Raw genomic sequence first — 24617 nt, 5'->3', positions numbered from 1 at the left:
AAGTTTGCAAAAGCGTGTTTTGCACGTGCAGTGAAAATGGAGGGTCAAGGGGTTTTAAGTATCTTGCATTTTTAAATGTTTGAGCACTCACTACTACATTTATGGCTTTATGCGACGGACGAAAACTGTCAGAAATAGTAGAAAAACCGTCGGGAACATTATGCTTGATGGTTTTCAACCGTCACAAAACCGTGAAGAAAAAGATCGTCGTATATACTTCTACGTGTAAAAATACCGTCAGGAAAAAAACTTTAACGACGCTTTAGGAACCATCGTAAATACTCATACATATTTTAAAAACCGTCAAGAATACATTATCCACTGTTGAAAACCGTCGGGAAAACTGGTACATTTTTTTCAATATTTTGTTCGAATTAATAATGGAACCTATACAACAATTTAACCAAATGACAAATATTAATATATTTTCCCAACACAAATATAACAGATGCCAAATATAAACACAAATATTAACAAACTTTATGAAATCTATCTTCAAAACATGAATTCTTGCTTTCCAAAAGTATTCCAAACTTTACAAAATATATCTTGAAAACAACACTTGAACTTGAAGTATTAATACTTCTAACAAAAACAACAAATTAAAAATAAATAACTTTGAAATTAATTAAATTTGGCTGATTAGTTGCATGCATGTCCTTGCTCCAATGTACCATATAGTGTCTTCCTGTACAATTAAAAAAACAAGTCATTTCTTAATGATCAAATTGTTTACGTGTTTTTTCATTTGGATAACTAAAAAACATCAAATTTTATTATAACTACTACCTTAATGGCCTGCAGTGATACTTCAACTTCACATCAACCATCAACTTTTCCAAATACTCCTTACACTCCTTGAAAATAATTATCCAAATTGATAATCATCAGACCACATCATATATAATATAAGATATTAAAAAAAATACAAATAAGGTGAAATTTGTTTGAGAAAATTTACCCATAAAGTTTTCTCTTTTTAAGTTTGTCCTTGTTTGCACTTGATTGTTGAATTCGCGCATCAGTTTCTTGGACTTGAGGCCTGCTAGATGATTCTGAAGGTGCATGTGACTCTACATGAGCATCTTCTCTATTAACTGGTGTATTTGAAAACTCCGGAACTAAGTTTGGCTCCGGAACTCCAATGTCCTATACACGTTATCAAAGTGTTACCACATACTCTATGATATTGTATGCACTGTAGACTATTTATTGTAAATTACCTGTCTAGCCACGGAAGGAGCTAAAAATTCGCTAGATTCTTGTGCCAAAGAGTTTTTTCTCGTTTGAGACCGTATGATATCTCGAACTATTTCTTCTATCACAGCACGTAAGTCAGATTGTATCTCTTCCTTTAATTCATTTCGGATGGAATCAACAAGTACCGAAACTTTCTCCTCAACGAGTTTCTTTTGATTTTTTATGGCGTTAACTTGATTGGGTGTTGGACCGAAACCGTACTTTCTCATTTGACCTGGTTTCTCTGGACCAAAACACTTGGCCAAAAGTTGATCTTTCACGTTTTTGGTTTTCAAGGCCTCTGGATTTCTTGAAACTAATTGTTTAAGCTTTCCCTATAAATTATATAAATAGTTAGAAGGCGATTATTGAAAACAAAGATTATCAAAATATAAATAATAAATAACACACAATAAATTTAGAAGTCCTCTTATCCAATGTGCTCTTGGCAAAACCAACACAATCTCTTTAGGATCTTCACCGTTTTCCATTTGCATCTGAAAAGCGATTTAAAAAATTAAACAATACAATCTCTTTGCTTCACCAAATATGCACCATTTTAGATGAAACAACTCAATTCATTTTAGAGCTAAACATTAGCTAATTTTAGTGATGAAGAGTGAGAAGTTAGTTCACCTCATTCCTCACGACAGCATAACTCTTTTTTCCAGTTCTATGCGACACTTTTTGGTTACCTCTGTTCGAAGCATTTTTTAGACTCATTTCCTACATAGAAAATAAGCAAATTATATTAAGTAAGTTCAGTACAATTTCCAATTATAATTCCATAAATATAAAAGGAAAACACCACCACTATAAATCCGACTCCCCAATATTTCTAATCATATGAGCTGATCATTAATACCCTTTGCTAAAGCATCCACGCAGCCCCGATTATGCTGATAATATGAATTGGGTATTTCAGCCAAGAATCAATATACAGAGAGAGAGAGAGAGAAGAGAGGAAGATAGAGAGAAAGAGAGAGACGGTGAGAAGGTGAGAGAAGAAGAAGAAACGTGGCTGCCAAAGGAGGAATTAGAATAGACGAAGTACACGTTGGTTCTTATCTCACTTGTAAATTCTAAAATTACCTTATAGGGCCAAATAGTTTTCTTAATTACCAAATAGAAGCCATACTTTAGATAATTACAATTTCTACACTTCCCATCAAATTCAAAATATATTATAATCTCATATCGACACATATTAACTAATTAAATTCAATTATCCCCACACTTAAACAACTTACATATTTACGGGGTGTTACACTCTTCCCTCCTTAAAAGAATCTGGTCCCCAGATTCTCAACTATTATTCGAACATGAAAATACAATTTCCTAAAATTCTTCTTTCTCATCCGTCGTTTCTTCAACTTGGTGGTTTCTCCATAATACCTTCAAATCTTGTGATTGAGGAATTCGTCATTAAGATGAATACACTTACGCGGGTAATCTATCTTCAAGCCGTGTCGCTTCAAGGAAGAATATCCGAGATTGATCGAAATAGTGTGAGCTTAGTCCTTCAAACCTCTACGAAGTGTTTCCATGACAATCTATATCTTCCCAAACTTGGTATTGACTTAAGTAACGAGTCAAACTACTATCGTAATGAATTCAAAAATACTACTTCAACTTAAATCTGAGGTAGTACTAGGAAGTACTGCTTGTGGAACCTTAATATCAACGGCTTCATTAGAAATATTATCCAATTCATCGGTCTCATACTCAATGTAGCCTTACCGTTGAGCAAGATGCTAAATATTTATAATGTTCTAGTAGTTGAAGGCCAAGATACGGTTCGTCAACCAATTTAATGGGACTTATGAGGTACATCAACCATTAGGAAACAATCTAGTTAGGGTTGTACCTAGGAGTGCTACAAATGGTCTGATGAGAGAAATGAAAGGGATTAATAAGGGTCTGATATCAATCGAATCTTTAAATCTTTCCCTACTTATCCGTGTCATATTCTTCAAGACAACGTGTTTCTTCTCCTCCGTTTCGGTCGAATCTTTGTGGTAATTAGAATTATTTATCTAGCTCCACATATGTATAACTCTTTTGACAATCTTGTGCAGGCTTTGATCTTAATTTTATAAGTCGAACTTTACCGATAGCACCTGGTATCAATCTCACAACCCTTACGTTTGTCGTCGTTAGTTGTTCGTCGTTCATCTAGTCTTGAAACGCAAGCTCGATTGATACTTTATTCCACGAACTACTGCGAAGCTGTTTGTATTGTCGCTTGCTTGATAGTTGTCCCAAGTCATCACGATAATTCACGTTGTACGCCCTCAATGTGTTCAGTCACCCGCTCAAACGATAAGTTAATTTGCGAACGTTTCTCGTACCGAACGGTAATTTTTGTCCCATATTGCAGATAGTTGCTTCCATAACAACGAGATGATGTATAATCTATATCAAGATAATGTAAGTTAGCTACAAGAGATAGATTTCGGATCTAAATTATCTTCAGGAGAGTGATGAGGCAACTACTTTCCCGGTCCACAAAAATTCTCTTCTCATTGGTCTACATAAAGTGGAATTGAATGCACCACAATTGCAATCAAAGAGGACGGCGAAGCCTGATTTACTTATGGTATCAACATTGGACACTAGAAGAGCTTGATAATATATGGCGTTCGCAAAGAAAAGGTTTTCAAATAGTAGGTCGACCAGGCAACGGTTGATGGAAGAGACTTTTACTTCTAAAATCAAGAGTAATTGAAGGTGGCAACGGTTGATACAATCTTCCCGTGGTTTCGCAACCGCATGCCTAATAAATACTTATCGTAGAGAAGTCATGACTCAGAATATCCGACAATTGAGTAGCCTTAATTTATTCAATTCACTACTATTTCAACATAGGTCAACTAGTCTAATGTCATTCTTCGACACTAAGTACACTAAGTACGCTCTAATCATGTCCGAAACATTATATACATTATGTCTATTAATGCTGATGGTGAATTATTTCAACCAAACTACATGACGAGCAAAACTTATTTATAGCAAGTTGATCATGAAGCCCGAATTCTTGTAGTTGTCCGTTCACATCTTACAAAGAGTAGTGCAATCCTCTACAGTGTTATTGACATAGGTATTGTACTCTAAACACCTTCTCCACATAGCACTTAGCTCTTGATACTAACCAAACAGAATTGCAAAAACTGATAATCCAATGTCAAGATATAGCTGACTTGTCGGATACTAGAGACTCTAGAGGTGGCTCATGCAAGATTAAGAGGTGGCTCCCGCTGTGTAGCACTTTGTCCCGCAGGTTCAAGAGGTGGCTCCCACACCGTAGCACTTTGCCCTGCATAGCACTTAGCTCCCTGTACCCTGACGATTAGAATCAAGAATTCAAAATGCTTAAGATACTTTAAGAGTCAACAAACTCTATAGAATTTCTAAGTCGTGATAACTACTTAACCTTTTTTTCTTCTTTCTTTTTCCGTTCAGTAAGGTAATCGTCAAAACTATTCCAGGTCGAATCCATAAGATGATATAACAATAGAAGCATACAACCGTAGTCATATTACACAACATTGCCCAAACAAGGTCCATACTTTTACCCTGAATTAATAATAATCATGGTCTATGAGTGAGAGGGAACAAATAGAAGCGACATAAAGAAGTCGAATCACAAGGTTTTAGAGGGATAAGAAACCTCACAGAATAGGCTATCCAAATCAAGAAGTATTAAATGAGATGAGGAATCTCAAAGAGAACGTAACTAGAATATGGAAGCATTCAAACAAGATCAAACACCTCACTCGTGATCAATAATGGAAAGGAAGTAAGATAGTCAAGCAATATTGTATACAAAGAATCAGATACCTGAAAAAGTAGGTAACCGAGATGCCAAAGTATTGAAATGAGATAAGGAGTTTTGAAATGAGATATGGGATTTCCATTGTGATCAATAATAACAATGGAACAATACATGTACAAGAATTGAATTTTGAGGCGAAATGAACAAGAACCTCAAAATAGGTAGAAAGATTGATCCGATATCAGAATCATAACAATGGTATAGCCAAATCAAACGAGAATAGGGACCTCAAAGGTACGTGACCAAAATCACGAGATATTCAAGAAAATTGGAACATTGAAAATGGAGTAGTATATATTGAATAAGTAAAGAAATATTCAAGGAAATAAAAAGTCTCGACAAATAGATTAGCCGAAACTAGAGTGTTCAAAGAGATAGAAAACCTCACAATTATCAAAAGCAGATGGTAGTGGAAAAAAAATAAGGAACCTCACAAGAACATGACCAAAATCATATGGTATTTAAAATAATTGAACACTAAAGATGAAGTGAACTGAATAAGAAGTCTCGGCAAATAGATAAGCCGAAACCATAGAATATTTAAAAAAAAGGATAGAAGGTGGAGATGGTAGCACAATAAGGTAAGGGGCTTCAAAACAAGGGATAATTCAAATCATGTGGAATTTGAAGGGGTACGAAACCTCACAACATTGGTAACCAAGACTATGAGGTATTAAAATGAGATAAGAAAATCTATTACGATCCACAAATGAAATTAGACAGTATAGGCCAACGAAGCAAAATTGAATTCATTGGAATGATAAGGAGTGAACAAAAGAGCTCCCGAATATTTGGTTCACCGTAAATCAATACTCAAAATGAGATAATATGGCTTTGATAAGGAAGTCGAGTTATGAAGTAAAAGAACTGGAACTTCTGTAAAAAAAGGTATTACCAAATTCAAGTGAGACTAGGAACCTCACTCATGATAAACATCGGAAACTTGGGAGAATTGGAAGCCAATTGAAGCAACCAAAAGAACCAAGAATCTCATACTGCGTCTTAGGTCGTGTAGGATAGATATTTCTACGGGGTATTCCTCACTATCAATATCAGTAATAAACGCTAAAGAATTATCTCAATGCCCTCTATGACTCGATTACTGCCAATCACAATTTTCCCCGAGATTTGATTCATAACTACAGAATTCCCAAAAATATCTCTTGTCAATCATCGCCCGGTTATCCAACCCAAAGCCAACCCAAAGCTTTACCAACCCAAAGCTCTGATACCACCTGTGACGCCCCGCCCCGAGTAGCAGGCACCTCGTGGCGGAACACCACTCAACATGCAGTACATTCAATGACCCCAAATATGCTCCTCAAAATTTCGATAATCAAAACATTAAACCCCCAATGTCTATACCATCGTGTTTACAAAAGGAGGTTCTATTACAAGTCGACTTCGACACCACTTACTCTATTACAAAATTCTCGATCAAAGGATTCCTATACGGAACATAAATAGAGATACCTCTCGACGAGACTAATCGGAGGCATACACGAGCTTTAACTCTTAGTATGAAAATTTAGGTCTAAGTCTTTCTTTTACCTGCGCATTAATATCAGAAATGAGAAACGAATAAGTCCAAATGACTTAGTGAAAAACATATGATCCATGAGTATGATGAGAATCAACAGAACAGAACATATAACGAGAGACTTTACAAGAATTTCATTAACAGAAGTGTAACATGTACAAGAGTGTAACATGTACGGCTTGAGTTCAATATTTGGTGGGGTCTCCAACCTTGTAACTCCCAACAAATAAAATCATATCACATCCTTATCCCTCCACTCAGTCCCGAGTGGCCACTCGGTCGGAAACAAGCAAGAGGCACGACCGGAACGTGCCGATTCGGCTCAAGAACATTTAACTCCAAACGAACGTGAGTCCGAACCATCAGGAGGTACCATTCGGGAGACCAGTCATCGTCAGCCCAATACTGCCCGATCGTCTTGCCGAAATGGTCCTAGGGCCCAGCTCCCCCAAGAGCGTCCTCAAGGGTGGGGACAGTAGGTTCAAGAATCAATATTATTCCTTTTAGGAATATCAAGTCATTCATTTCAAGAATCAAGTCAATCATTCACCAGATAAGTCATGATCACGATAATCGAACATCAAGTCTCAGGATAATGAACATGTTCGAGAATTCAGTTCAAGCCAAGGAGAGAATATTCGTGAATATGAGAGTCAAGAAGAACCATAAGTTCAATATCGGATTCCAAGAACGAGTATATCAATATCTCAATGACTTCAATTAACATGAGATTCAAGTTCGAGCCAACGAAATATTTATTCTCGGAAAGCATTCAAGACAGGATTTTGAGAATAAATATAGTTCAATATCGATTCAAGGAAAATTTTCAGGCCAAGGAATCAAAACCGTGAACATAGCAACCAAGAGAATTGACAAGTTCAAGATTTCAGAACAAGATCAAGGTTCCAAGTTCGAGCCAAGGAAACGAGTATGCTCGCAAAACATTAAGGATCATATTCCAAGAAAATATAATCAATGCATTAAAGGATTCAATATGGATAATATATTTGGTTCAAACAAAGGAGATATTAAGCGCAGGAAAGAAATTGGATAAGGAGTCATAGTTTCTCACCTGGAGTCCAACGCTAGTGCTATAGAAGTGCTATAGAAGCATCTTTAAGCTTAAACCTTGAATGAGAGCTTTACTACGCTCAACACCTATGCAAATATTAGAACTAAATAAGATTCCGAAAAGTAATATAGTCATACTACCATCCACTATAGGACATAGTCAATTTCTTAAACGCATACAATTGCTTCTCGCGGCAATTTATTCAAATAATCATTGCGAAAATCGTACTTATCCGAATGACCTAAACGATATATAAAGTTAAAGATAACATTTGTATCTACAAGTTTTACTCAAGACTTTAATCCCCATTTAACGACATAACCCGTCAATAACAACCCCGAAAGATGAATACATAAACCTAACAGATTTTCGGATAATTTCGTTTACTGTCACAGCCTGTTTGAAAAATCATAACAAATTGTACGGTTATCCAAATTGTCCAAATAATACATAAAATGAAACCTGGAAGTTTAATCTACAAGTTTCATTAAGGCACCTAGCCCAAATTATGATCCCAACATATCGAAAACAGTCCCGCAAGAAGATACTCAAAACTGCCCTGTTTCCGGCAGATTACTGTCATCGGATTCCGACCTCTAAAACACGTATATTAAATACTCTAATTCGATACAATTGAACACTTACTTATAGTTTACGATGTCCTCTACGAGTTTCCTGAAGGAACCGATTCGAAATTCGCATTCGAAACCCTTTGATTTCGGCTCCGAAAACAGGTGCGGCAGCAGAATTTGCTTCCCTTCGTTTCAACGAGCGAGCTGAAGTTCTAGCCAATTCCGATGACCACCGCTGATGTAAACAATCAAGAACCACCACCACTGGAAATCTAACTTATTAAGGTTTCGAACGGTACCTTCGGATCATCGATGCTCCATCTTTAAGACCTCCGTTTAATTGATTTACGGAAAAGGCAAAACTCTGAAATTGAAATTCTGGACAACTCGTCTTCTTTGTCGGATTCCAGCCACCACCGCCGGCGACTGCTGCTGGAGACCACCACCACTATAAATCCGACTCCCCAATATTTCTAATCATATGAGCTGATCATTAATACCCTTTGCTAAAGCATCCACGCAGCCCCGATTATGCTGATAATATGAATTGGGTATTTCAGCCAAGAATCAATATACAGAGAGAGAGAGAGAGAGAGAAGAGAGGAAGATAGAGAGAAAGAGAGAGACGGTGAGAAGGTGAGAGAAGAAGAAGAAACGTGGCTGCCAAAGAAGGAATTAGAATAGACGAAGTACACGTTGGTTCTTATCTCACTTGTAAATTCTAAAATTACCTTATAGGGTCAAATAGTTTTCTTAATTACCAAATAGAAGCCATACTTTAGATAATTACAATTTCTACACTTCCCATCAAATTCAAAATATATTATAATCTCATATCGACACATATTAACTAATTAAACTCAATTATCCCCACACTTAAACAACTTACATATTTACACACCAATTATCGAACCTTTACACTATTAGAGCTCCAATAATGAACTAAAGTAGGCCATTGGTCTTTTTCCACAAGGTCAGGACAATTAGCCAATCGGTCGACATCCGTCTCATGCATAGAATAATAAGAGTTTTTTACCTCCGATTTCCAATTCTTCCACATTACGCCCAACTTCTTTAAGAACTGATGTTTAAAATTATCTTCAAGCGAGAAGTTTGCCTATAATCAAATATTAAAAAACAAATAAGGTGTTGATGACTAACCAAAGACATAATGTAAGATAATGTACTGAGAGTAGAAAGATTACCTTGTACTCCAACCAAGTTATTTCCTTGTTATATTTATCAATTTTCCTTCAATCTGTAACTGTAAGAGGAAATCGACTGCCATTCTTTGCTACACGGCCCATTTGGCTCGAGAGTTTTGCTGCATTCTCTCCTATGGCTTGATTAAGGTCATTAATCTGAACCTCAAATTTTTCATTACCCCATGACTTGAGCATTTTTGTTCTACCTCAACTATTTTTTGTTGTTTTCTCACTCATTTCTAAATATTTGAAAGTTATAAAATATTGATTTTTTTGTGAAAAATATAACATTATAACTAAAATAAGTATTATTTTACCAGCTGGCGTCGATGAAGCCTCATCTGCGTCACTATCAGACTCCATAAATTCAGCATAGCCATTAACTGGAATATGAGAATGAGATGATGATGGCCGACCATTTGAATGTATTAAATGATCAGAGAACTTTAATGGGAGACTAGCACTAGAAATATTATGATGAAGACTCGGTGCAAATTCTCCATCTCCCTGTGAGATAGATTTGCGTTGGCGCTTTCCACGATTCATAACCTGTGTGAACGAAATAGATTTCTTGAGAACATTTTTTACGAATTAGAATTCATAACAGAAACAAAATAATCAAAATTCATGTTTGTAAAGCTTATAAAATTCATGTGCAGAAAATCTAAAACCCCAAAATTCTTGAATCATCTGATGAAGACCTCATTCAGAGAATTAATCATCAAATATGCAAAAATAATCAGCACGAAACCAAACACTTGAGTTGAAAACTAAAAAGCGAAATTATGTTGGTAATCAGGCCAAAATTTGAGGATAAAGCGATAATATATCTGTATGAATGATGAAGTTTATAGACAGAGAAAAATTATCTTTGATAACAATTAACAGCCTTATCCTTAACAATGGTTCTACATCAATGCTAGCTCACCTGTATGAAATTAAAAGAACCAGAGATTAGATTAAGTTTAACACATTTTGAAAGAATCAATAATCCTCTTTTTTCTATTCATTAAATTCTGACATTTAGTGCACGGACACTTGATTTCATCACCTAAACTCCCATTTCTATATGCAAACTTAAGAAAGGCGTTGACACCATTTATGTACTCGGACTGGAGTCGGTTTCGAATTTTAATCCAGTTTTTATCCATGATATGCAAGTTGTAAAATAAAGTTCAGTATATATGTTAGTTGATTCTCACCATTTTTCAAAACCTCGAAAGATGACTTGAGTTGATTCTTGATATCCTTGAGTTGATTCTCACCATTTTTCAAAACCTCGAAAGATGACTTGAGTTGATTCTTGATATCCTTGAGTTGATTCTGGAAAATTGTTTTAACCTCGTTGATATCGAAAAATAACTGCAAAATTTGTAATCAAAATGTAAGAAAATGGACAATCTAACTATTAAAAAAAACAATATAATCTGATTCAATTGTGATTTATTTGGTCATATATATGTAACTATGCTTTAATTTCTACCTCTAAATATCTAATGGTTCTACAATAGTACCATATGAATAAATTAAATATAATCATATGCTGGCAGATTGTACAATTAAATATCAGCATTATAATTAAAAACTTATTTAGAGATTTATATTATTTTCACTACAGTTTTTTCTATTTTTCTGAACCATATGAATTCCATAGCTAATTTGTAGAAAACCCACAATATCAAAACTCAATCAAGCCAAAAAATAACACCAGGCGTAATTGGAAGAGATGTATATGTAATTTTGTCATACCTAATTCCAATTTATGCATTCGTAATGGTAGCGTTAGTGGCGCGTCGGAAGCGGTTGTGGATGCGACCATGGAAGCAGATGTGCGACGGTGGAAGCGGATGTGCGTCGGTGGAAGCGATTGTGCGTCGGTGGAAGCGATTGTGCGTCGGCGGCAGCACTCTCGGCACGGTGGTAAAGGTCGCGGTGCAGTCGCAGCAATCGCGGGCAGTTGAAGCGAGACGGTGGAGGTGTTGTAGCACCGGTGGTGGTACTGCTGAAAAAGCCCTAATTGCGTTGTTTAGAGCGGGAGAGTAAATTTTATTTTTGTTTTATGTTTTATAATATAAGATTGTGTTGTTTAATTTAAATCGTTTAATTAGCCGTTTTATAAAATATTAAACGGGTAATCTTAAGTAGCAATTTTATTTTATGAAAAATAAAAAGTAGCAATTTTATAAAATTTTATGTGACGCTTATAATTCGTTGAGATTGGGTCAAAAAGTGTCAAGATAACCAATATATTTGACGGTTTCTATGCGTCAATAATCTTATAAAACCGTCAAGAATACATTTTTTTACGACGGTTATGTAACCGTCTGGTAAAAAATGCGTCGTAAAAGCCCCAAAATGTTGTAGTGACTTCTTACTAATATTATTATATTAATATACATTAGTAATGTTTTGAAAATCGGATCGGATATTAACCCGAATAAGCTATTGGGTCATGGTTGGACCGGTTCAACCGGGGTCCAACCCTTTTTTTTCATTTCTTATTTTACAATTATTTATACATAATTTTTATTGTAAAATAAAACATATTTCCTTTTACAACATGTTAACTCATTACTCATTTTCAAGTGAAACGTAAGTCAAACTTATTTTTTCTTTTACACACATAACATATCAATACAAACATATTCTACAGAAACATTTCAAATGTTATAGAAATTATAATATAAAATATTATGTCTTCCAATTTCAATTTTTTAAGTTTTGATTTTTTTTTTCAACTAGGCAACAAAAAAAAGTTTTAGCCATTTATTTGTTTATTTTTTAAAACGCACAATTTTGTGCAAACATACTCGATTTCTACTGGAGTTTGATATTATAGTTCAACCAGTCAAACTAGACCGGACAAGGCAATGATCCACGGTTTAACAGATTCAACCGGCCTGTCCAGTTCGGATTTCTGTACATTAGTATAGTAATTAAGATAAGTGAAATTTGTCATAATTTTATTTATGACATGTAAATTTTATCTACCCTATGTTATACTATAAGCATAACCAAAGTAGTAAACATACTAATAACCAAAACCCCACCATCAACTTTTATCCTCCCTCCATTAGAGCCTTTAAGAATTACGTTGTCGATAACGGGCCCACATAGCACTCCGTAACTCGTTCTCGTCTCGTTGAAACTGTAAAAGACTATAGAAGTTTCCGTTGTCGACGGAAACTCAGGTTTGAATGTTATAGAGCGCTTGAAAGTGGACCCCGTTCCGTTGCTTCGCACCGTGAAGTTGTGTACGTTATTCCCTACTTGCACGTACACCGTAAGATCTCCCGCACATGAATTGTTTGCATCTCCGATTGTGAAGTTCAAAGTGTACGCGAACTTGGTTTGGAGGTTTAGGTCTATTTGGATACCGGATGGGATCACCGGTTAATAGTTCGATTGCTGCTTTGCCTCGTGGGACTTTGTAGTTTTTCGAGTCTATGTATTTTATTTTTCCAAGTATAGACCATTCTTGGAGTGGAGAGTCGAATCTTTCTTGTTCTTCGTCTAGTATAATCCCATCCGACGAGTTCTTCAAAAATGCCGGTCCGATCTCGAAATCTCCGTTTGCTAGACCATTGCCTGCACAATTTTACGGAAATTATAAGTGATTAGAGAATAATACTATATCTCAATTTCTCAAAGAGCTAGAGCTAGGTCCAACATGGAGAATACAAACTCGCATGCAATTAACGAGCTTTGATTAATTCTCCGAAAATGCTTAAATATTATATAGGGTAAATTACGGCCACTCTCACTGTAAACTTTTTTACATTATTGTATAATAGGTATTCTATTAGCGTAGCCCACCCAATTTATCTCATTGAGCTCACCTAACACTTATTTTTCCACAAAAATCCAAAATACATAACTAAATTTTGAAGAAAACCAAAATTCATTTCAATTTTTTTTACTATATATGTTATAATTTATTGTATTTTAATAATGGTGCACAATTGTTTTTGAAGCAAATAACCCAAATAATCGAAGAGTTACCAACTTACCAATGAACATAAATTTTTATATTATATGCCACAATATATATATATATATATATATATATATATATATATATATATATATATATATATATATATATATATATATATATATATATATATATATATATATATATATAAAATACCCATTTCCATGAATTTAATCTATAAGCTAAGATAGAATGAATACATACCTTCATACCATCTAGGCAACCAATTATTTTTCACGGTAAATGCATCCACTAGAGGCCAACACGTGGCATTATGATTATTATTTTGTGAATAATTTGTTTTCACACTTGTGATTTGAATATTGACAGATTCATCTCCCAATCTCCCCAAGAAGAAAGCATGGCTTTCCCACAAGTTTCTGCTCAAGTTCCTCCCCAGAGAGAACACCTTCGATCTATCGGGAAATGACTTCTCGCGAATTGTTACGTTCACAGACGTTCGATTGTTAGCACAATCCTCGCTTTGAGGGATGAGATTGAAGCTGAGTACGTAATCCAAGATTTCACCTTTCGCTCTCAATGTTTGGTTGATCGTGCCGTTTTCGCCCAACTGCACCGCGTGGGACCCGCCGTTCCGTGGAAATGACAAGTTTGCCCCCGAAGTGACGTACGAGACTGTGCCGTTGAACGACCATCCCGGAATGGAATTCGCTTTTGTGAGGAGAAGGAACTGGGAGGTTGACGAATTTGTCGTTGTATTGGACGGAGGGATTTCGAAATCCGGGTTCTGCAAAAAATCTGTTGGAAATTATTTATTTATTTATTATTAGTACTTTCTTTTGTTAGAAATTTTATAATCTATATGTTGATCAAGATAGAAAATGCATGTAATTGAAATATATATATATGTATACCTTCTGCATATGATATTGTCATCATGCACATGAAGACCAATAAGAGTGGGTGTAATACATGCTTCATTGTGTGTTTATTTTGGGGGTGGTGGTGCTATGTAGAGATAATTATAGTTGACTTTGAGGATTTGAGGAAGATGAATATTAATTGCTATATAAGAATGCAAAAGAGTTATTGTTAATTGACCAAAATTTGAATTTCCTTGCTAGGTCGAATTTGTCACACATGGTTAGTTGTCTAGTATGGTTTGTAAATTATTATACTGAGAATGTAAGTTTACCCAGATAAATATGTATATATATATATATATTTATATATATATATTTATATATATGTTTGACCGCTTAAGACAAAAAGGAAAAAAACTAAATCTTGGTCAAAGTAGATGTACACAATACAACTTGATATACCTAATTGGGCCGACCCAATGGACCCCAATTTATTTAATAATTAGGCCCAATACACGAAAGTATTCGGGCCCATTACACGAAAACCCAAGCACCTTCAAAGTAAGGCTTGGGCCCAACAAAATAAGCCCAACTCAATCAACGATATATAAATAGAAGTTTTATTCATTTGTAAAGGTACGTTCTCATTTTTTGACTATCAACCTCGAGTTTATTCTCTCTACTCTCTCTACGATCCGTACATCTGACTTGAGCGTCGGAGGGGTTTCCGCCGGATCAACCCCCGGCTTAGTTCACGTGTGCTCATTTTGTAGGGACCTCAGGAACATCGAGTTGACTAGCTACTGATCAGCTTTGCTCTCCCAGCTCGTTTTCTATACTATCCTAGGTGAGCTATATTTTAGCTTCATCATTTTGGCGCCGTCTGTGGGAACCATGCAAACCAGATCACGTAGCCAACAAGATCCTCCTGAGGCGTCAGCTCGGAGAGAAAACGACACAGCTAATAACCTCCCAGCCCGTGGAGGATCGGGCATCCCACCTCCTCCACGCGCCGCGGAGCAACTTCCTCCACGTGCCACGGAGCCAGCTCCTCCGCGTGCTGCAGATCCACCTCGCGAGGTTCAGGTGATCCCCCCTCGGGACCCACCACTCGCCGATCCACCACTCCCTGCTCCTCGAACGGTTCAAATAACCGAGGACGCGCTCCAACGTATGATAGCGGAAGCTTCTACTCGCGCCGCCACGGAGGCCGTAACTCAATATATCGCCACGATGGGAGCAAACGCTCCCAATGCGATACCAGCACCAGCTCCACCTGTAGCGCCACCCGTGGCCCCACAGCCAATAGCGAATCAAATAAGTGTCTCCTCCTCTACCTCGGATCCACGATCCCGAGTGCAGTTATCTACTAATCACCGAGGAGCACAACCCAGACAACAACGTCGGCGTTCACCCCTACGGGGGAATGCATCACCACCAAGAATCCCTCTCTTTAATGAGGGAGAAGGCGAAGTAAACAGCCGAATGTCACGCCAAAACCTTTTCTCCCAACCAAATAATCAAATAGGTGAGAGGATGCCTCTCCCAACAAGACGCAGTCCCTTCACCATGGACATTCTCAACGAGGTATTACCTCAGGGAGTAAAGATCTCGGGGTTACCTCAATTCGAAGGGACCACCGACCCACAGGAACATATAGAGAAATTCAGTGCCATGGCGGATTTATATGGCCCGACGGATGCTGCGATGTGCAAAATGTTCCGTACCACTCTCTCCAAGAGGGCAATGAATTGGTTCAACTCCCTACCCATGGGGTCCATTGACACCTTCGCTCGGTTGTCGACCCGATTCACCAACCAATTCGCCATCAACAAACAATATGCCAAGACCCCAGCTCATCTTTTCTCTGTAGTACAGAGAGATAACGAAACGCTTCGCAACTACATTAAGCGTTTCGTAGAGGCCGTCCACGAAGTCCCCAGTGTGGGGCAAGACATGCTGTCCGGGATTATGCAGCAGAACCTGAAACCTGGTAGATTTAAAGAATCTATCGCCGGAAGACCCCCAGGCAACTTAGAGGAGTTGCTAAATCGAGCCGAAAAATACGTCCGGATAGAGGAAGCCTCTACCCATGCTCCTCCAAAAAGAAAAAGGGAAGATGACCGTCAGGACAATAGGAGGCGCGATGATCGACGTCCACCACTACCACCTCAAGGCCAATCCTCTTCCTCCTACAATAGGTTCACTCCGCTGAACGCTCGCCTCACGGAAATCCTTCACGTGATAGAACAGAGAGGTTTAGCGGAGCCTCCACGTCCTATGCAGCCGAATGCAAAGCGAGAAAAGTCGGATCGCTATTGTCGATTCCATAAAGACAAAGGGCATACTACGGAGGAATGTGCACAACTTAAAATGGCGATTGAGAGGCTGATCAAACAGGGCCATTTAGGCGAATACGTCGATAAGCCGCGAAATAAACGCCGTGATGATCCTCCACGCCGAGATAGCAATCGAGATCAACAACAAAGACGAGAAGATGGGGGTCACCGACGTGACCTAGATAACAATGATAACCAGCCTACCCGGGGAATCATCTCATTTATCTCTGGAGGACCAGCGGGAGGCGATTCACAGAATGCAAGACGCACACTCGCTCGATCAGCGCGCATGAATCAAGAACGCGCTTCTCCATCCGAACGCATATATCAAATACGAAGACCTGATCACAGCATAGTCTTCAACTCCTCCGACCTCGAAGGTCCAGATGAAGACCATGTCGATGCATTGGTCGTAACAACAACGGTGGCCAACTTCTTGGTCAAGAAGATATTAGTGGACGGTGGAAGTTCGGCTGACATCATGTACCTCCACGCTTTTAAGCAGCTGGGTATAGATAATGCCCGATTTAGTCCCGTCTCCACACCCCTGAAAGGATTCACAGGAGAAGGCATCTTATCCATGGGAGAAGTGGAACTGCCGGTCTCTTTAGGAGAAGACCCCTGTCGAATCACGAAACTAATCAAGTTCCTCGTCGTCGACAGGCCATCACCCTACAACATCATTCTAGGGAGGCCAGCCATCCACACATTCAAGTCAGTACCTTCCTCCTACCATCAGAAGTGGAAGTTCCCTACTCCCTATGGAATGGGAGAAGTGCTTGGAGATAGACGTCTCGCTCGAGAATGCTATGCAAGGGCCCTACGAGAACCCTCAAAGAAGCCTAAACCGCCCGGAAAGGGAGACGATACCCAAAAATCCGACAAACGGAAGTGGGTCAATGCAATCATTGAGGACAATAAAGAAATCCTCATCAGTGTACCAGACGATAGCATCAAGCTAGCGGCTGTCGAAGAGCTTAAGTTCATAGAGCTCACACCTGGAGATGATTCCAAACTCCTGCGCATCGGATCTGATTTAGATCCTGAGACGGAGCAGCAACTAATCAACTTCCTGCGACACAATGGAGATGTGTTCGCATGGAAAGCCCAAGATTTGTCGGGCATTCCCCCTCAGGTAGCCCTACATCGGCTTAACGTCGACAAGAGGATGAAGCCAGTCAAACAGAGGAAACGAACGTTTGGACCCGAACGCAACAAGCATATCAAGGCAGAAGTGGCTAAACTTCTAGACGCGGGTCATATACGACCAGTTCAGTATCCTGAATGGTTGTCGAATGTGGTACTCGTTCCCAAACCTGGGGGAAAGTGGAGGTTATGCGTGGATTTCACTGACCTCAACAAAGCTTGTCCCAAGGACCCATTTCCTCTACCCAGAATCGATCAGCTCATCGATTCGACCTCGGGGTGTGAGCTCCTCAGCTTCCTCGATGCATACCAAGGATATAACCAGATCTTACTTGCGCCAGAGGATCAAGAGAGGGCTAGTTTCATCACTGACCAAGGCATCTACTGCTATCAAGTCATGCCCTTTGGATTAAAAAACGCAGGAGCCACATACCAACGTCTAGTGAACACAATGTTCGCAGATCAGATCGGTAAAAATATGGAGGTGTACATCGACGACATGCTCGTCAAAAGCGTCAAAACCTCAGATCACCTAACCGATCTGGATCAGTGCTTCACTACCTTGCGAAAATACAAAATGAAACTCAACCCCCTCAAATGCTCGTTCGGAGTTCGAGGTGGTAAATTTTTAGGATACATGATTTCACAGCGAGGGATCGAAGCTAATCCCGCAAAAATCGAAGCAATTACCTCCATGCCTCCACCAACATCCATCAAAAAAGTCCAACAGCTTAACGGTTGTTTGGCATCTTTGAATAGATTCATTTCTCGATCAGCGGACAAGGCCCTACCCTTCTTCAAAATCTTAAGGGGAGGAAAGAAATTTGAGTGGGATGAGGCATGTCAAAAGGCATTCACAGAGCTAAAGTCGTACCTAGCATCCCCACCCCTACTCACAAAACCTCACCCAGGAGACACCCTCCTACTGTACTTAGCTACCTCAGCTAATGCCATCAGCGCAGTCCTCATCCGAGATGGAGGAAAAGGCCACCAACCCATATACTACATAAGTCGCGCCCTCCAAGGAGCCGAACAACGCTACACCAACATGGAGAAACTCGCTCTCGCCCTCATCAACGCAGCTCGGAAGCTTCGACCTTACTTCCAGTCGCATCAAGTGGTGGTTCTCACCAATTATCCTCTGAAGCAAATACTAAGAAGTCCTGAGACATCCGGGCGATTAGCGAAATGGGCGATAGAGCTAAGCGAATACGGGGTCGAATTCAAACCCCGCCCGGCTATCAAAGCGCAAGTATTGGCAGATTTTCTAGTTGAAATGACCTCCGTAGAAGAAAGTACCTCTCTTCCAACTTGGTCCGTCAGCGTCGATGGATCGTCCACTGCCACAGGAGGGGGAGCGGGTATCGTCCTAACGAACCCTGATGGAGATGAGTTCGAATATGCTCAACGATTCGAATTCACAACCTCAAACAACGTCGCTGAGTACGAGGCCCTGATAGCGGGAATCCGCCTCGCCCTAGCAGCTGGAGTGCGCAAGCTCCTAATCCAAAGCGACTCTCAACTCGTCGTTAACCAAGTACTCGGAGTTTACGAGGCCAAAGAAGACACCATGGCGAAATATTTAGCTCTCGCACACACTCTCCTATCCAAATTCGAGAGTTACGAGATAATACAAGTACCCCGCTCCAGCAATATCCACGCTGACAAGTTAGCTAGACTAGGAAGCTCCATGGCTAGCATCGGAAGTCGGAAGGTGACGCTCCTCACATCACCTCAGCCGGAGATAACTTCACCCACTGAAGTACAATACACCGAGGAGGATGAACCATGCTGGTTCACTCCAATCCTGAAGTATCTCAAAAAAGGAGAACTTCCAACGGATCCCACCGAAGCACGAAAGTTAAAAACGAGAGCCGCACGATTCGTCATAGTGGGAGAAGAGTTGTACAAACGAGGGTTCTCATTCCCCTACCTTAAGTGCCTCGACCCAACCACGGCGGATTATGTACTTAGAGAAGTACACGAAGGCATCTGCGGCAATCACTTGAGCGGGAGAACCTTAGCTCTCAAACTACTGAGGCAGGGCTACTATTGGCCAACGATGCATGAAGATGCGAAAAGGTTAGTCCGGAGGTGTAAGCCATGCCAAGAGCATGCCAATATCACTCACATGCCAGCGGCGTTAATGCAACCAATTGACAGCCCCATCCCTTTCGCCCAATGGGGGATGGATTTGGTTGGACCATTCCCGCCCGCCACAGGAGGACGCAAATACCTCATTGTAGCAGTGGACTACTTCACCAAATGGGTGGAGGCTGAACCCTTGGCACGCATCCGAGAAGAAGAAGTCATCCAATTTCTATGGAAGAACATCGTGTGCCGCTTCGGAATCCCGCGTTCCATCATCTCGGATAATGGAACTCAATTTTGCGGTGACAAGGTAAAAAATTGGTGCCTCGGCTTGAACATCAAGCAGCTCTTCACATCGGTAGCAAATCCACAAGCTAACGGCCAGACGGAGGTTACAAATCGCACTATCCTCCAACACCTTAAGACAAGGCTGGGAAGTGCCAAAGGAAAATGGGTGGAAGAATTGCCTAACGCCCTATGGGCTTATCGCACAACCCCACGCGCAGCAACCGGAGAGTCGCCTTTCAATCTAGCTTTTGGCACGGAGGCTATCGCACCCGTCGAAATCGGAGAACCATCTTGGCGAGTCACCAACTATGACCCAACAGCTAATGAAGAGGCTATGCGGGGAAACCTAGACCTCATAGATGAGTTACGTGAGATCGCATACATCCGACAACAGATGTATAAATCACGCATGGCCAAGGCATATAACTCAAAGGTCCGCCCTCGCTCCTTTCAAGTCGGAGATTTAGTCCTCCGAAAAGCTGAAGCCTCCCACCCCATCGGAAAGCTCGACCCAAAGTGGGAAGGACCGTATAAAATCACAAAGGTGGTCAACACTGGAGCATATCGCCTCGAGAACATTGACGGACACCCTATACCCAGAACATGGAATATAGGGAACCTCAAACGGTTCTACGCCTAAGGTATACATCTACCTTACTTCTGATCATTTGAGATCATCACCCATATCTCTACTAAAGAAAAATTACTTACAAATTTTCACCCATGCAGGCTCCACAACCTTCCACGTCACTCGTCTTGTAAAGCTGCTTAGACATGGTTGGAAATTCGGCACCACATAACAAGGTGCGTTAATGTCCCTCCTAAACTGGGGGGCTAGTAATTGCTACTTACATCAGAAATTCATAATCACATCTCATCGTCTCCTTACAGGTCGAGAACCTACTACGTGAGGATGTATATTAAGCAATCAATGCGCTGCTTGCTCGACGACACTCCATACCACATCGTCAAGGGTAAATATACTTCTACTAGAACTCAACACACAGATAATCTCATTCACGATTACTAACGTGACAAAATAATCCCACTAGCAGGCACGATCGCATAGCAACTCGCGACAACTCACGAATTCATTTCATGTCTTGGAGTGCGAGAAAGAAAAATCAAATCCGTAGTAGGGTACGTGAAAGCGCAATACGCATCCCCTCAGCTTCAATTACTAAGTCTTCAATACAAATGCTTAGACAAAATTCTTTTTTCTCAATTATATTTGACAGGCATAGAAACGCCAAAGGAATTCATTTTACCATCAACGCAGCAAAACGAACGAGTACAAGCAAGACGTGGAAGAAGAAGAACAAGTGTAGTACAATCACTTAGAACAATTTTTATCAAGTCAATTTTTTTTTTTCTTTCTCGCTCCACCAGTAGTTATTTACCTTTGCCTCATGTAGGCCCATCGCATTAGTCATTTACTTACATTCGCCTCACATAGGCATGTAACAATTCTCCTATGCTATCGTTGAATAAATAATATTTTTCGCTTTACTATCTACGCCTTTACATCTATACAAATAACCTCTTACCATGAGTTCAAATCAATACCACCCTACAAACACTTAGAGTGATTTGGATAATCCGTATAGCCTGGCCAGCTGGATTAGCTAAGTCCCTTTAACTGTTTCACGAGGTGCTACTTTTAAAACGTGGCCACGGACAAAAATATTATAGACCCAAGTGGTCAAAAACAAAGGGCACGACCCCTAACAAAAACCTTGGGAGACTGATCCCCTCCTCAAGTACATCGCGTATAATGCTAATGTAAACACATAGAAGCAACGCATTAATTCTTGACAATGTCAAAATAAATAAATCGAAATCTTATACTTCAAAGTCAAACGAGGAAGAAATTCAAATAAAATAGTAGTGGACATACCCAACTACATCAGCGATAAAAAGAAAATACGAAATCCATAAAAAAAATAATAGCAATAAAAAATAAAAGGGAAAAGTTAGCTATCCTAACAGATAAGTCTAAGCTCCCCTACCGCGAGCGGAAGACGTACCCGCAGTAGAGTCACCCGCAACCATGTCATTCACGAGCTCTGTGCCCGTCCCATTGACATCTACCTCTTCCTCCTCTTCATCGGATATGCCAGCTTCCATCCCACGAATCACTTCCTCGCTGATCCCACCCGCATCGCGCAGATATTTGCGACAAGCACGCACTAATGGCTTATAAACCACAGCCAGCGCATGCTCCTCAATCATAGCAGCACACTCATCACTACCTCGGAAACTAGCTTTAGTCTCCTCCACAATGGACTCCTTATAAGCCGCACCACCTAATGTCGCGAGGAACCTCTTCCCCGTCGCCTTCTCAGCTTCATATTTCTCTTTCAGCTGATCGTAACACTCGTTCAACTTATGAACATCATCCTTATACGCCTTCGCATCACCCCGGATAACCTCGAGCTCCTCGGTCCTCTCAGCAAGCTCCTCTGTCCTCCGAGCAAGCTCTTCAGAGCGTAGAGCGAGATCGGACCGCGCTTCCTCCAACTGACTTAGAAGCTCATCCTCACGTGCTTGACTTCGAGCCCGATCCTCTTCCTTACCAGCTTCCGCATTCCTACCGTGCTCCACGAGGTATCTCCAAGTCGCTACCAACTAAAAAAAAAAAAAATAAAAAAAAAAAAAAAAAAAAAAAAAAACAAAAAAAAAAAAAAAATTTACACAAGGAAGAGAGGGAGTAACGCCTAATCTTGTTTTAAGTAAACAAAGACTCACCCGACAGATGTCCCCACCGGCTAACTCCAACATGTGAGAAGGACCCTTACCAGACATCCGAGCACGATCATACTCCCGAACAAATCCCTCGGTACTCAACAAGGGCAAATCATGGTCCGACACATCCCAATACGACTCCTTACCGTCGCGATTCACACCATAGGTAAACAATTGTTTCCCTCATCCACCATGGAAAGCATAAGTCTCCTCTGGATCTACCCGTGGACGCTTAGGCACAGCCACATACTCAGTATCCACCCTCTTTCCCTTGCCACGATCCCTCTTCGGTGGACGCTCTTCCACTACGCCAGCACTGCTACGATCATCTGCTACTACTCGAGGACTTTCTACATGAACTTCCTCGCGAGGCAAACCATTCGAAGAACCTCCCAACTTAGAGGGAACCTTCTTCGATGCCTTCTTCGACGTCCCATTCGCCTTCGCTCGAAGTGCCGCAAAGGTGATACCACCATCTACAAAAGATAACAAACACATAAAAAAAACATGAGGTATGCATGACCAAAAAAAAAAAAAAAAAAAAAAAAAAAAAAAAAAAAAAACAAAAAAACAATTCAAGGCAACAAAAGGATATACGATGCTGACCCTCCACCGTCGGTATCAAACTCCTCGGATCAAATTCCACATCGCACAACCCAGATTCCTCAATCCTCTTCGCCATATTTGCAGTTATCGCGAAACTCTCACACGTAGGATTCCAAACTACGGGAACGTCAAAAGTGGGAGCCCTCACGTAAAAGAAATAGGTCTTCCATTTCCCCAAAGATAGCTTCACACTCTTCACGAATTGGTAATGAACGCGAGGATGAAAGCAAAAGAAAGGCATCTTAGTGGGCCGATGTAACGTAAATAACGCCTTGAATAAACTCACAGACACAGGCAGACCTACTCGAACCACCCTAAAATGAAATGCCTGGAACATCAGAACAGCAGTGGGCGTTAGCTGACTGTACCCAATCTTAAATTCCTCGCAAACCTTTAACAAGGTAGGATGCGGTGTAATCTGAGATGTGCACATCAAATACCCCAAAAATACCGTATGAAACCCATCGGGTGGCGAATACAAGCGATCGCCCTTCCTAGGCAACAACAACTCCACATTACTCGGCGCTCCAGATAAACGACGAATAGAATGCAACTGCTCTTCAGTCAATACACTGTCAAAATCAACTAAGTCCAAATTAATTAGCTTCTTTTTCTTTTGCCTTCTACTATCAACCTCAACATCACCTAGCGGAATATCATCTTCCTCCTCCTCTTCATCCGTCAGCTCAACTTCACTACATGGCACAGCATGATCACTCACCGAAGGAACGTGGTTAGAATCATCACTATCGCTCCCAAAATCCACGATTTGACGTCGAGAATAACGCCTACTAGCCACAACTCCATCTACTTGCTCACGAACATTAATACTCCTTTCTACATCGTCACTCCAAGATTCAATGATTTCTCGCCTTACATTCACATCATCTTCGACGAAGATTCGCTCCTTAGTTCGCCCAACACGTTCGCACGAATCGCGCCGAAAAACAGCTCCGGACGCGCTCACACGCGCGCGCGCCACCTCAGCCGACGCGCTTCCACGCGCACAACCCCCCTCACTGACCGCGCACTCACGCCCCACGCCCCCCTGTACAGACGCGCGCGCACGCGCTCCTTTATTGGGTAGCGCGCGCGCGTCAGCCCCAGACCCCACGCCCCCT

General features: G+C 40.3%; 2 long non-coding RNA genes and 1 pseudogene across 2 annotated transcripts; all 3 read right to left on the bottom strand.

Moving 5' to 3' along the window:
• Window positions 1-782: 782 nt before the first annotated feature.
• LOC105961742 (uncharacterized) lies at window positions 783-1542 on the bottom strand. The gene is made up of 3 exons (XR_016034320.1): window positions 1224-1542; window positions 962-1149; window positions 783-857 (listed from the first exon to the last, which is right to left on the bottom strand). It is a non-coding gene; the product is annotated as an uncharacterized LOC105961742 (long non-coding RNA).
• Window positions 1543-6401: 4859 nt separating this feature from the next.
• On the bottom strand, window positions 6402-8926 carry LOC105976323 (uncharacterized). The gene is made up of 3 exons (XR_016034319.1): window positions 8332-8926; window positions 7687-7772; window positions 6402-6625 (listed from the first exon to the last, which is right to left on the bottom strand). It is a non-coding gene; the product is annotated as an uncharacterized LOC105976323 (long non-coding RNA).
• Window positions 8927-12311: 3385 nt separating this feature from the next.
• Window positions 12312-14399, bottom strand: LOC148766822 (protein TEEBE-like; annotated as a pseudogene).
• Between the last annotated feature and the right edge of the window lie 10218 nt (window positions 14400-24617).

The sequence above is a fragment of the Erythranthe guttata genome, chromosome 11, assembly GCF_056151865.1.
Source record: "Erythranthe guttata isolate IM_541 chromosome 11, IM_541, whole genome shotgun sequence".
Lineage (NCBI taxonomy): Eukaryota > Viridiplantae > Streptophyta > Magnoliopsida > Lamiales > Phrymaceae > Erythranthe > Erythranthe guttata.
The sequence above is the reverse complement of the archived record's forward strand: the minus strand, read 5'-3'. Positions and strand labels throughout refer to the sequence as shown.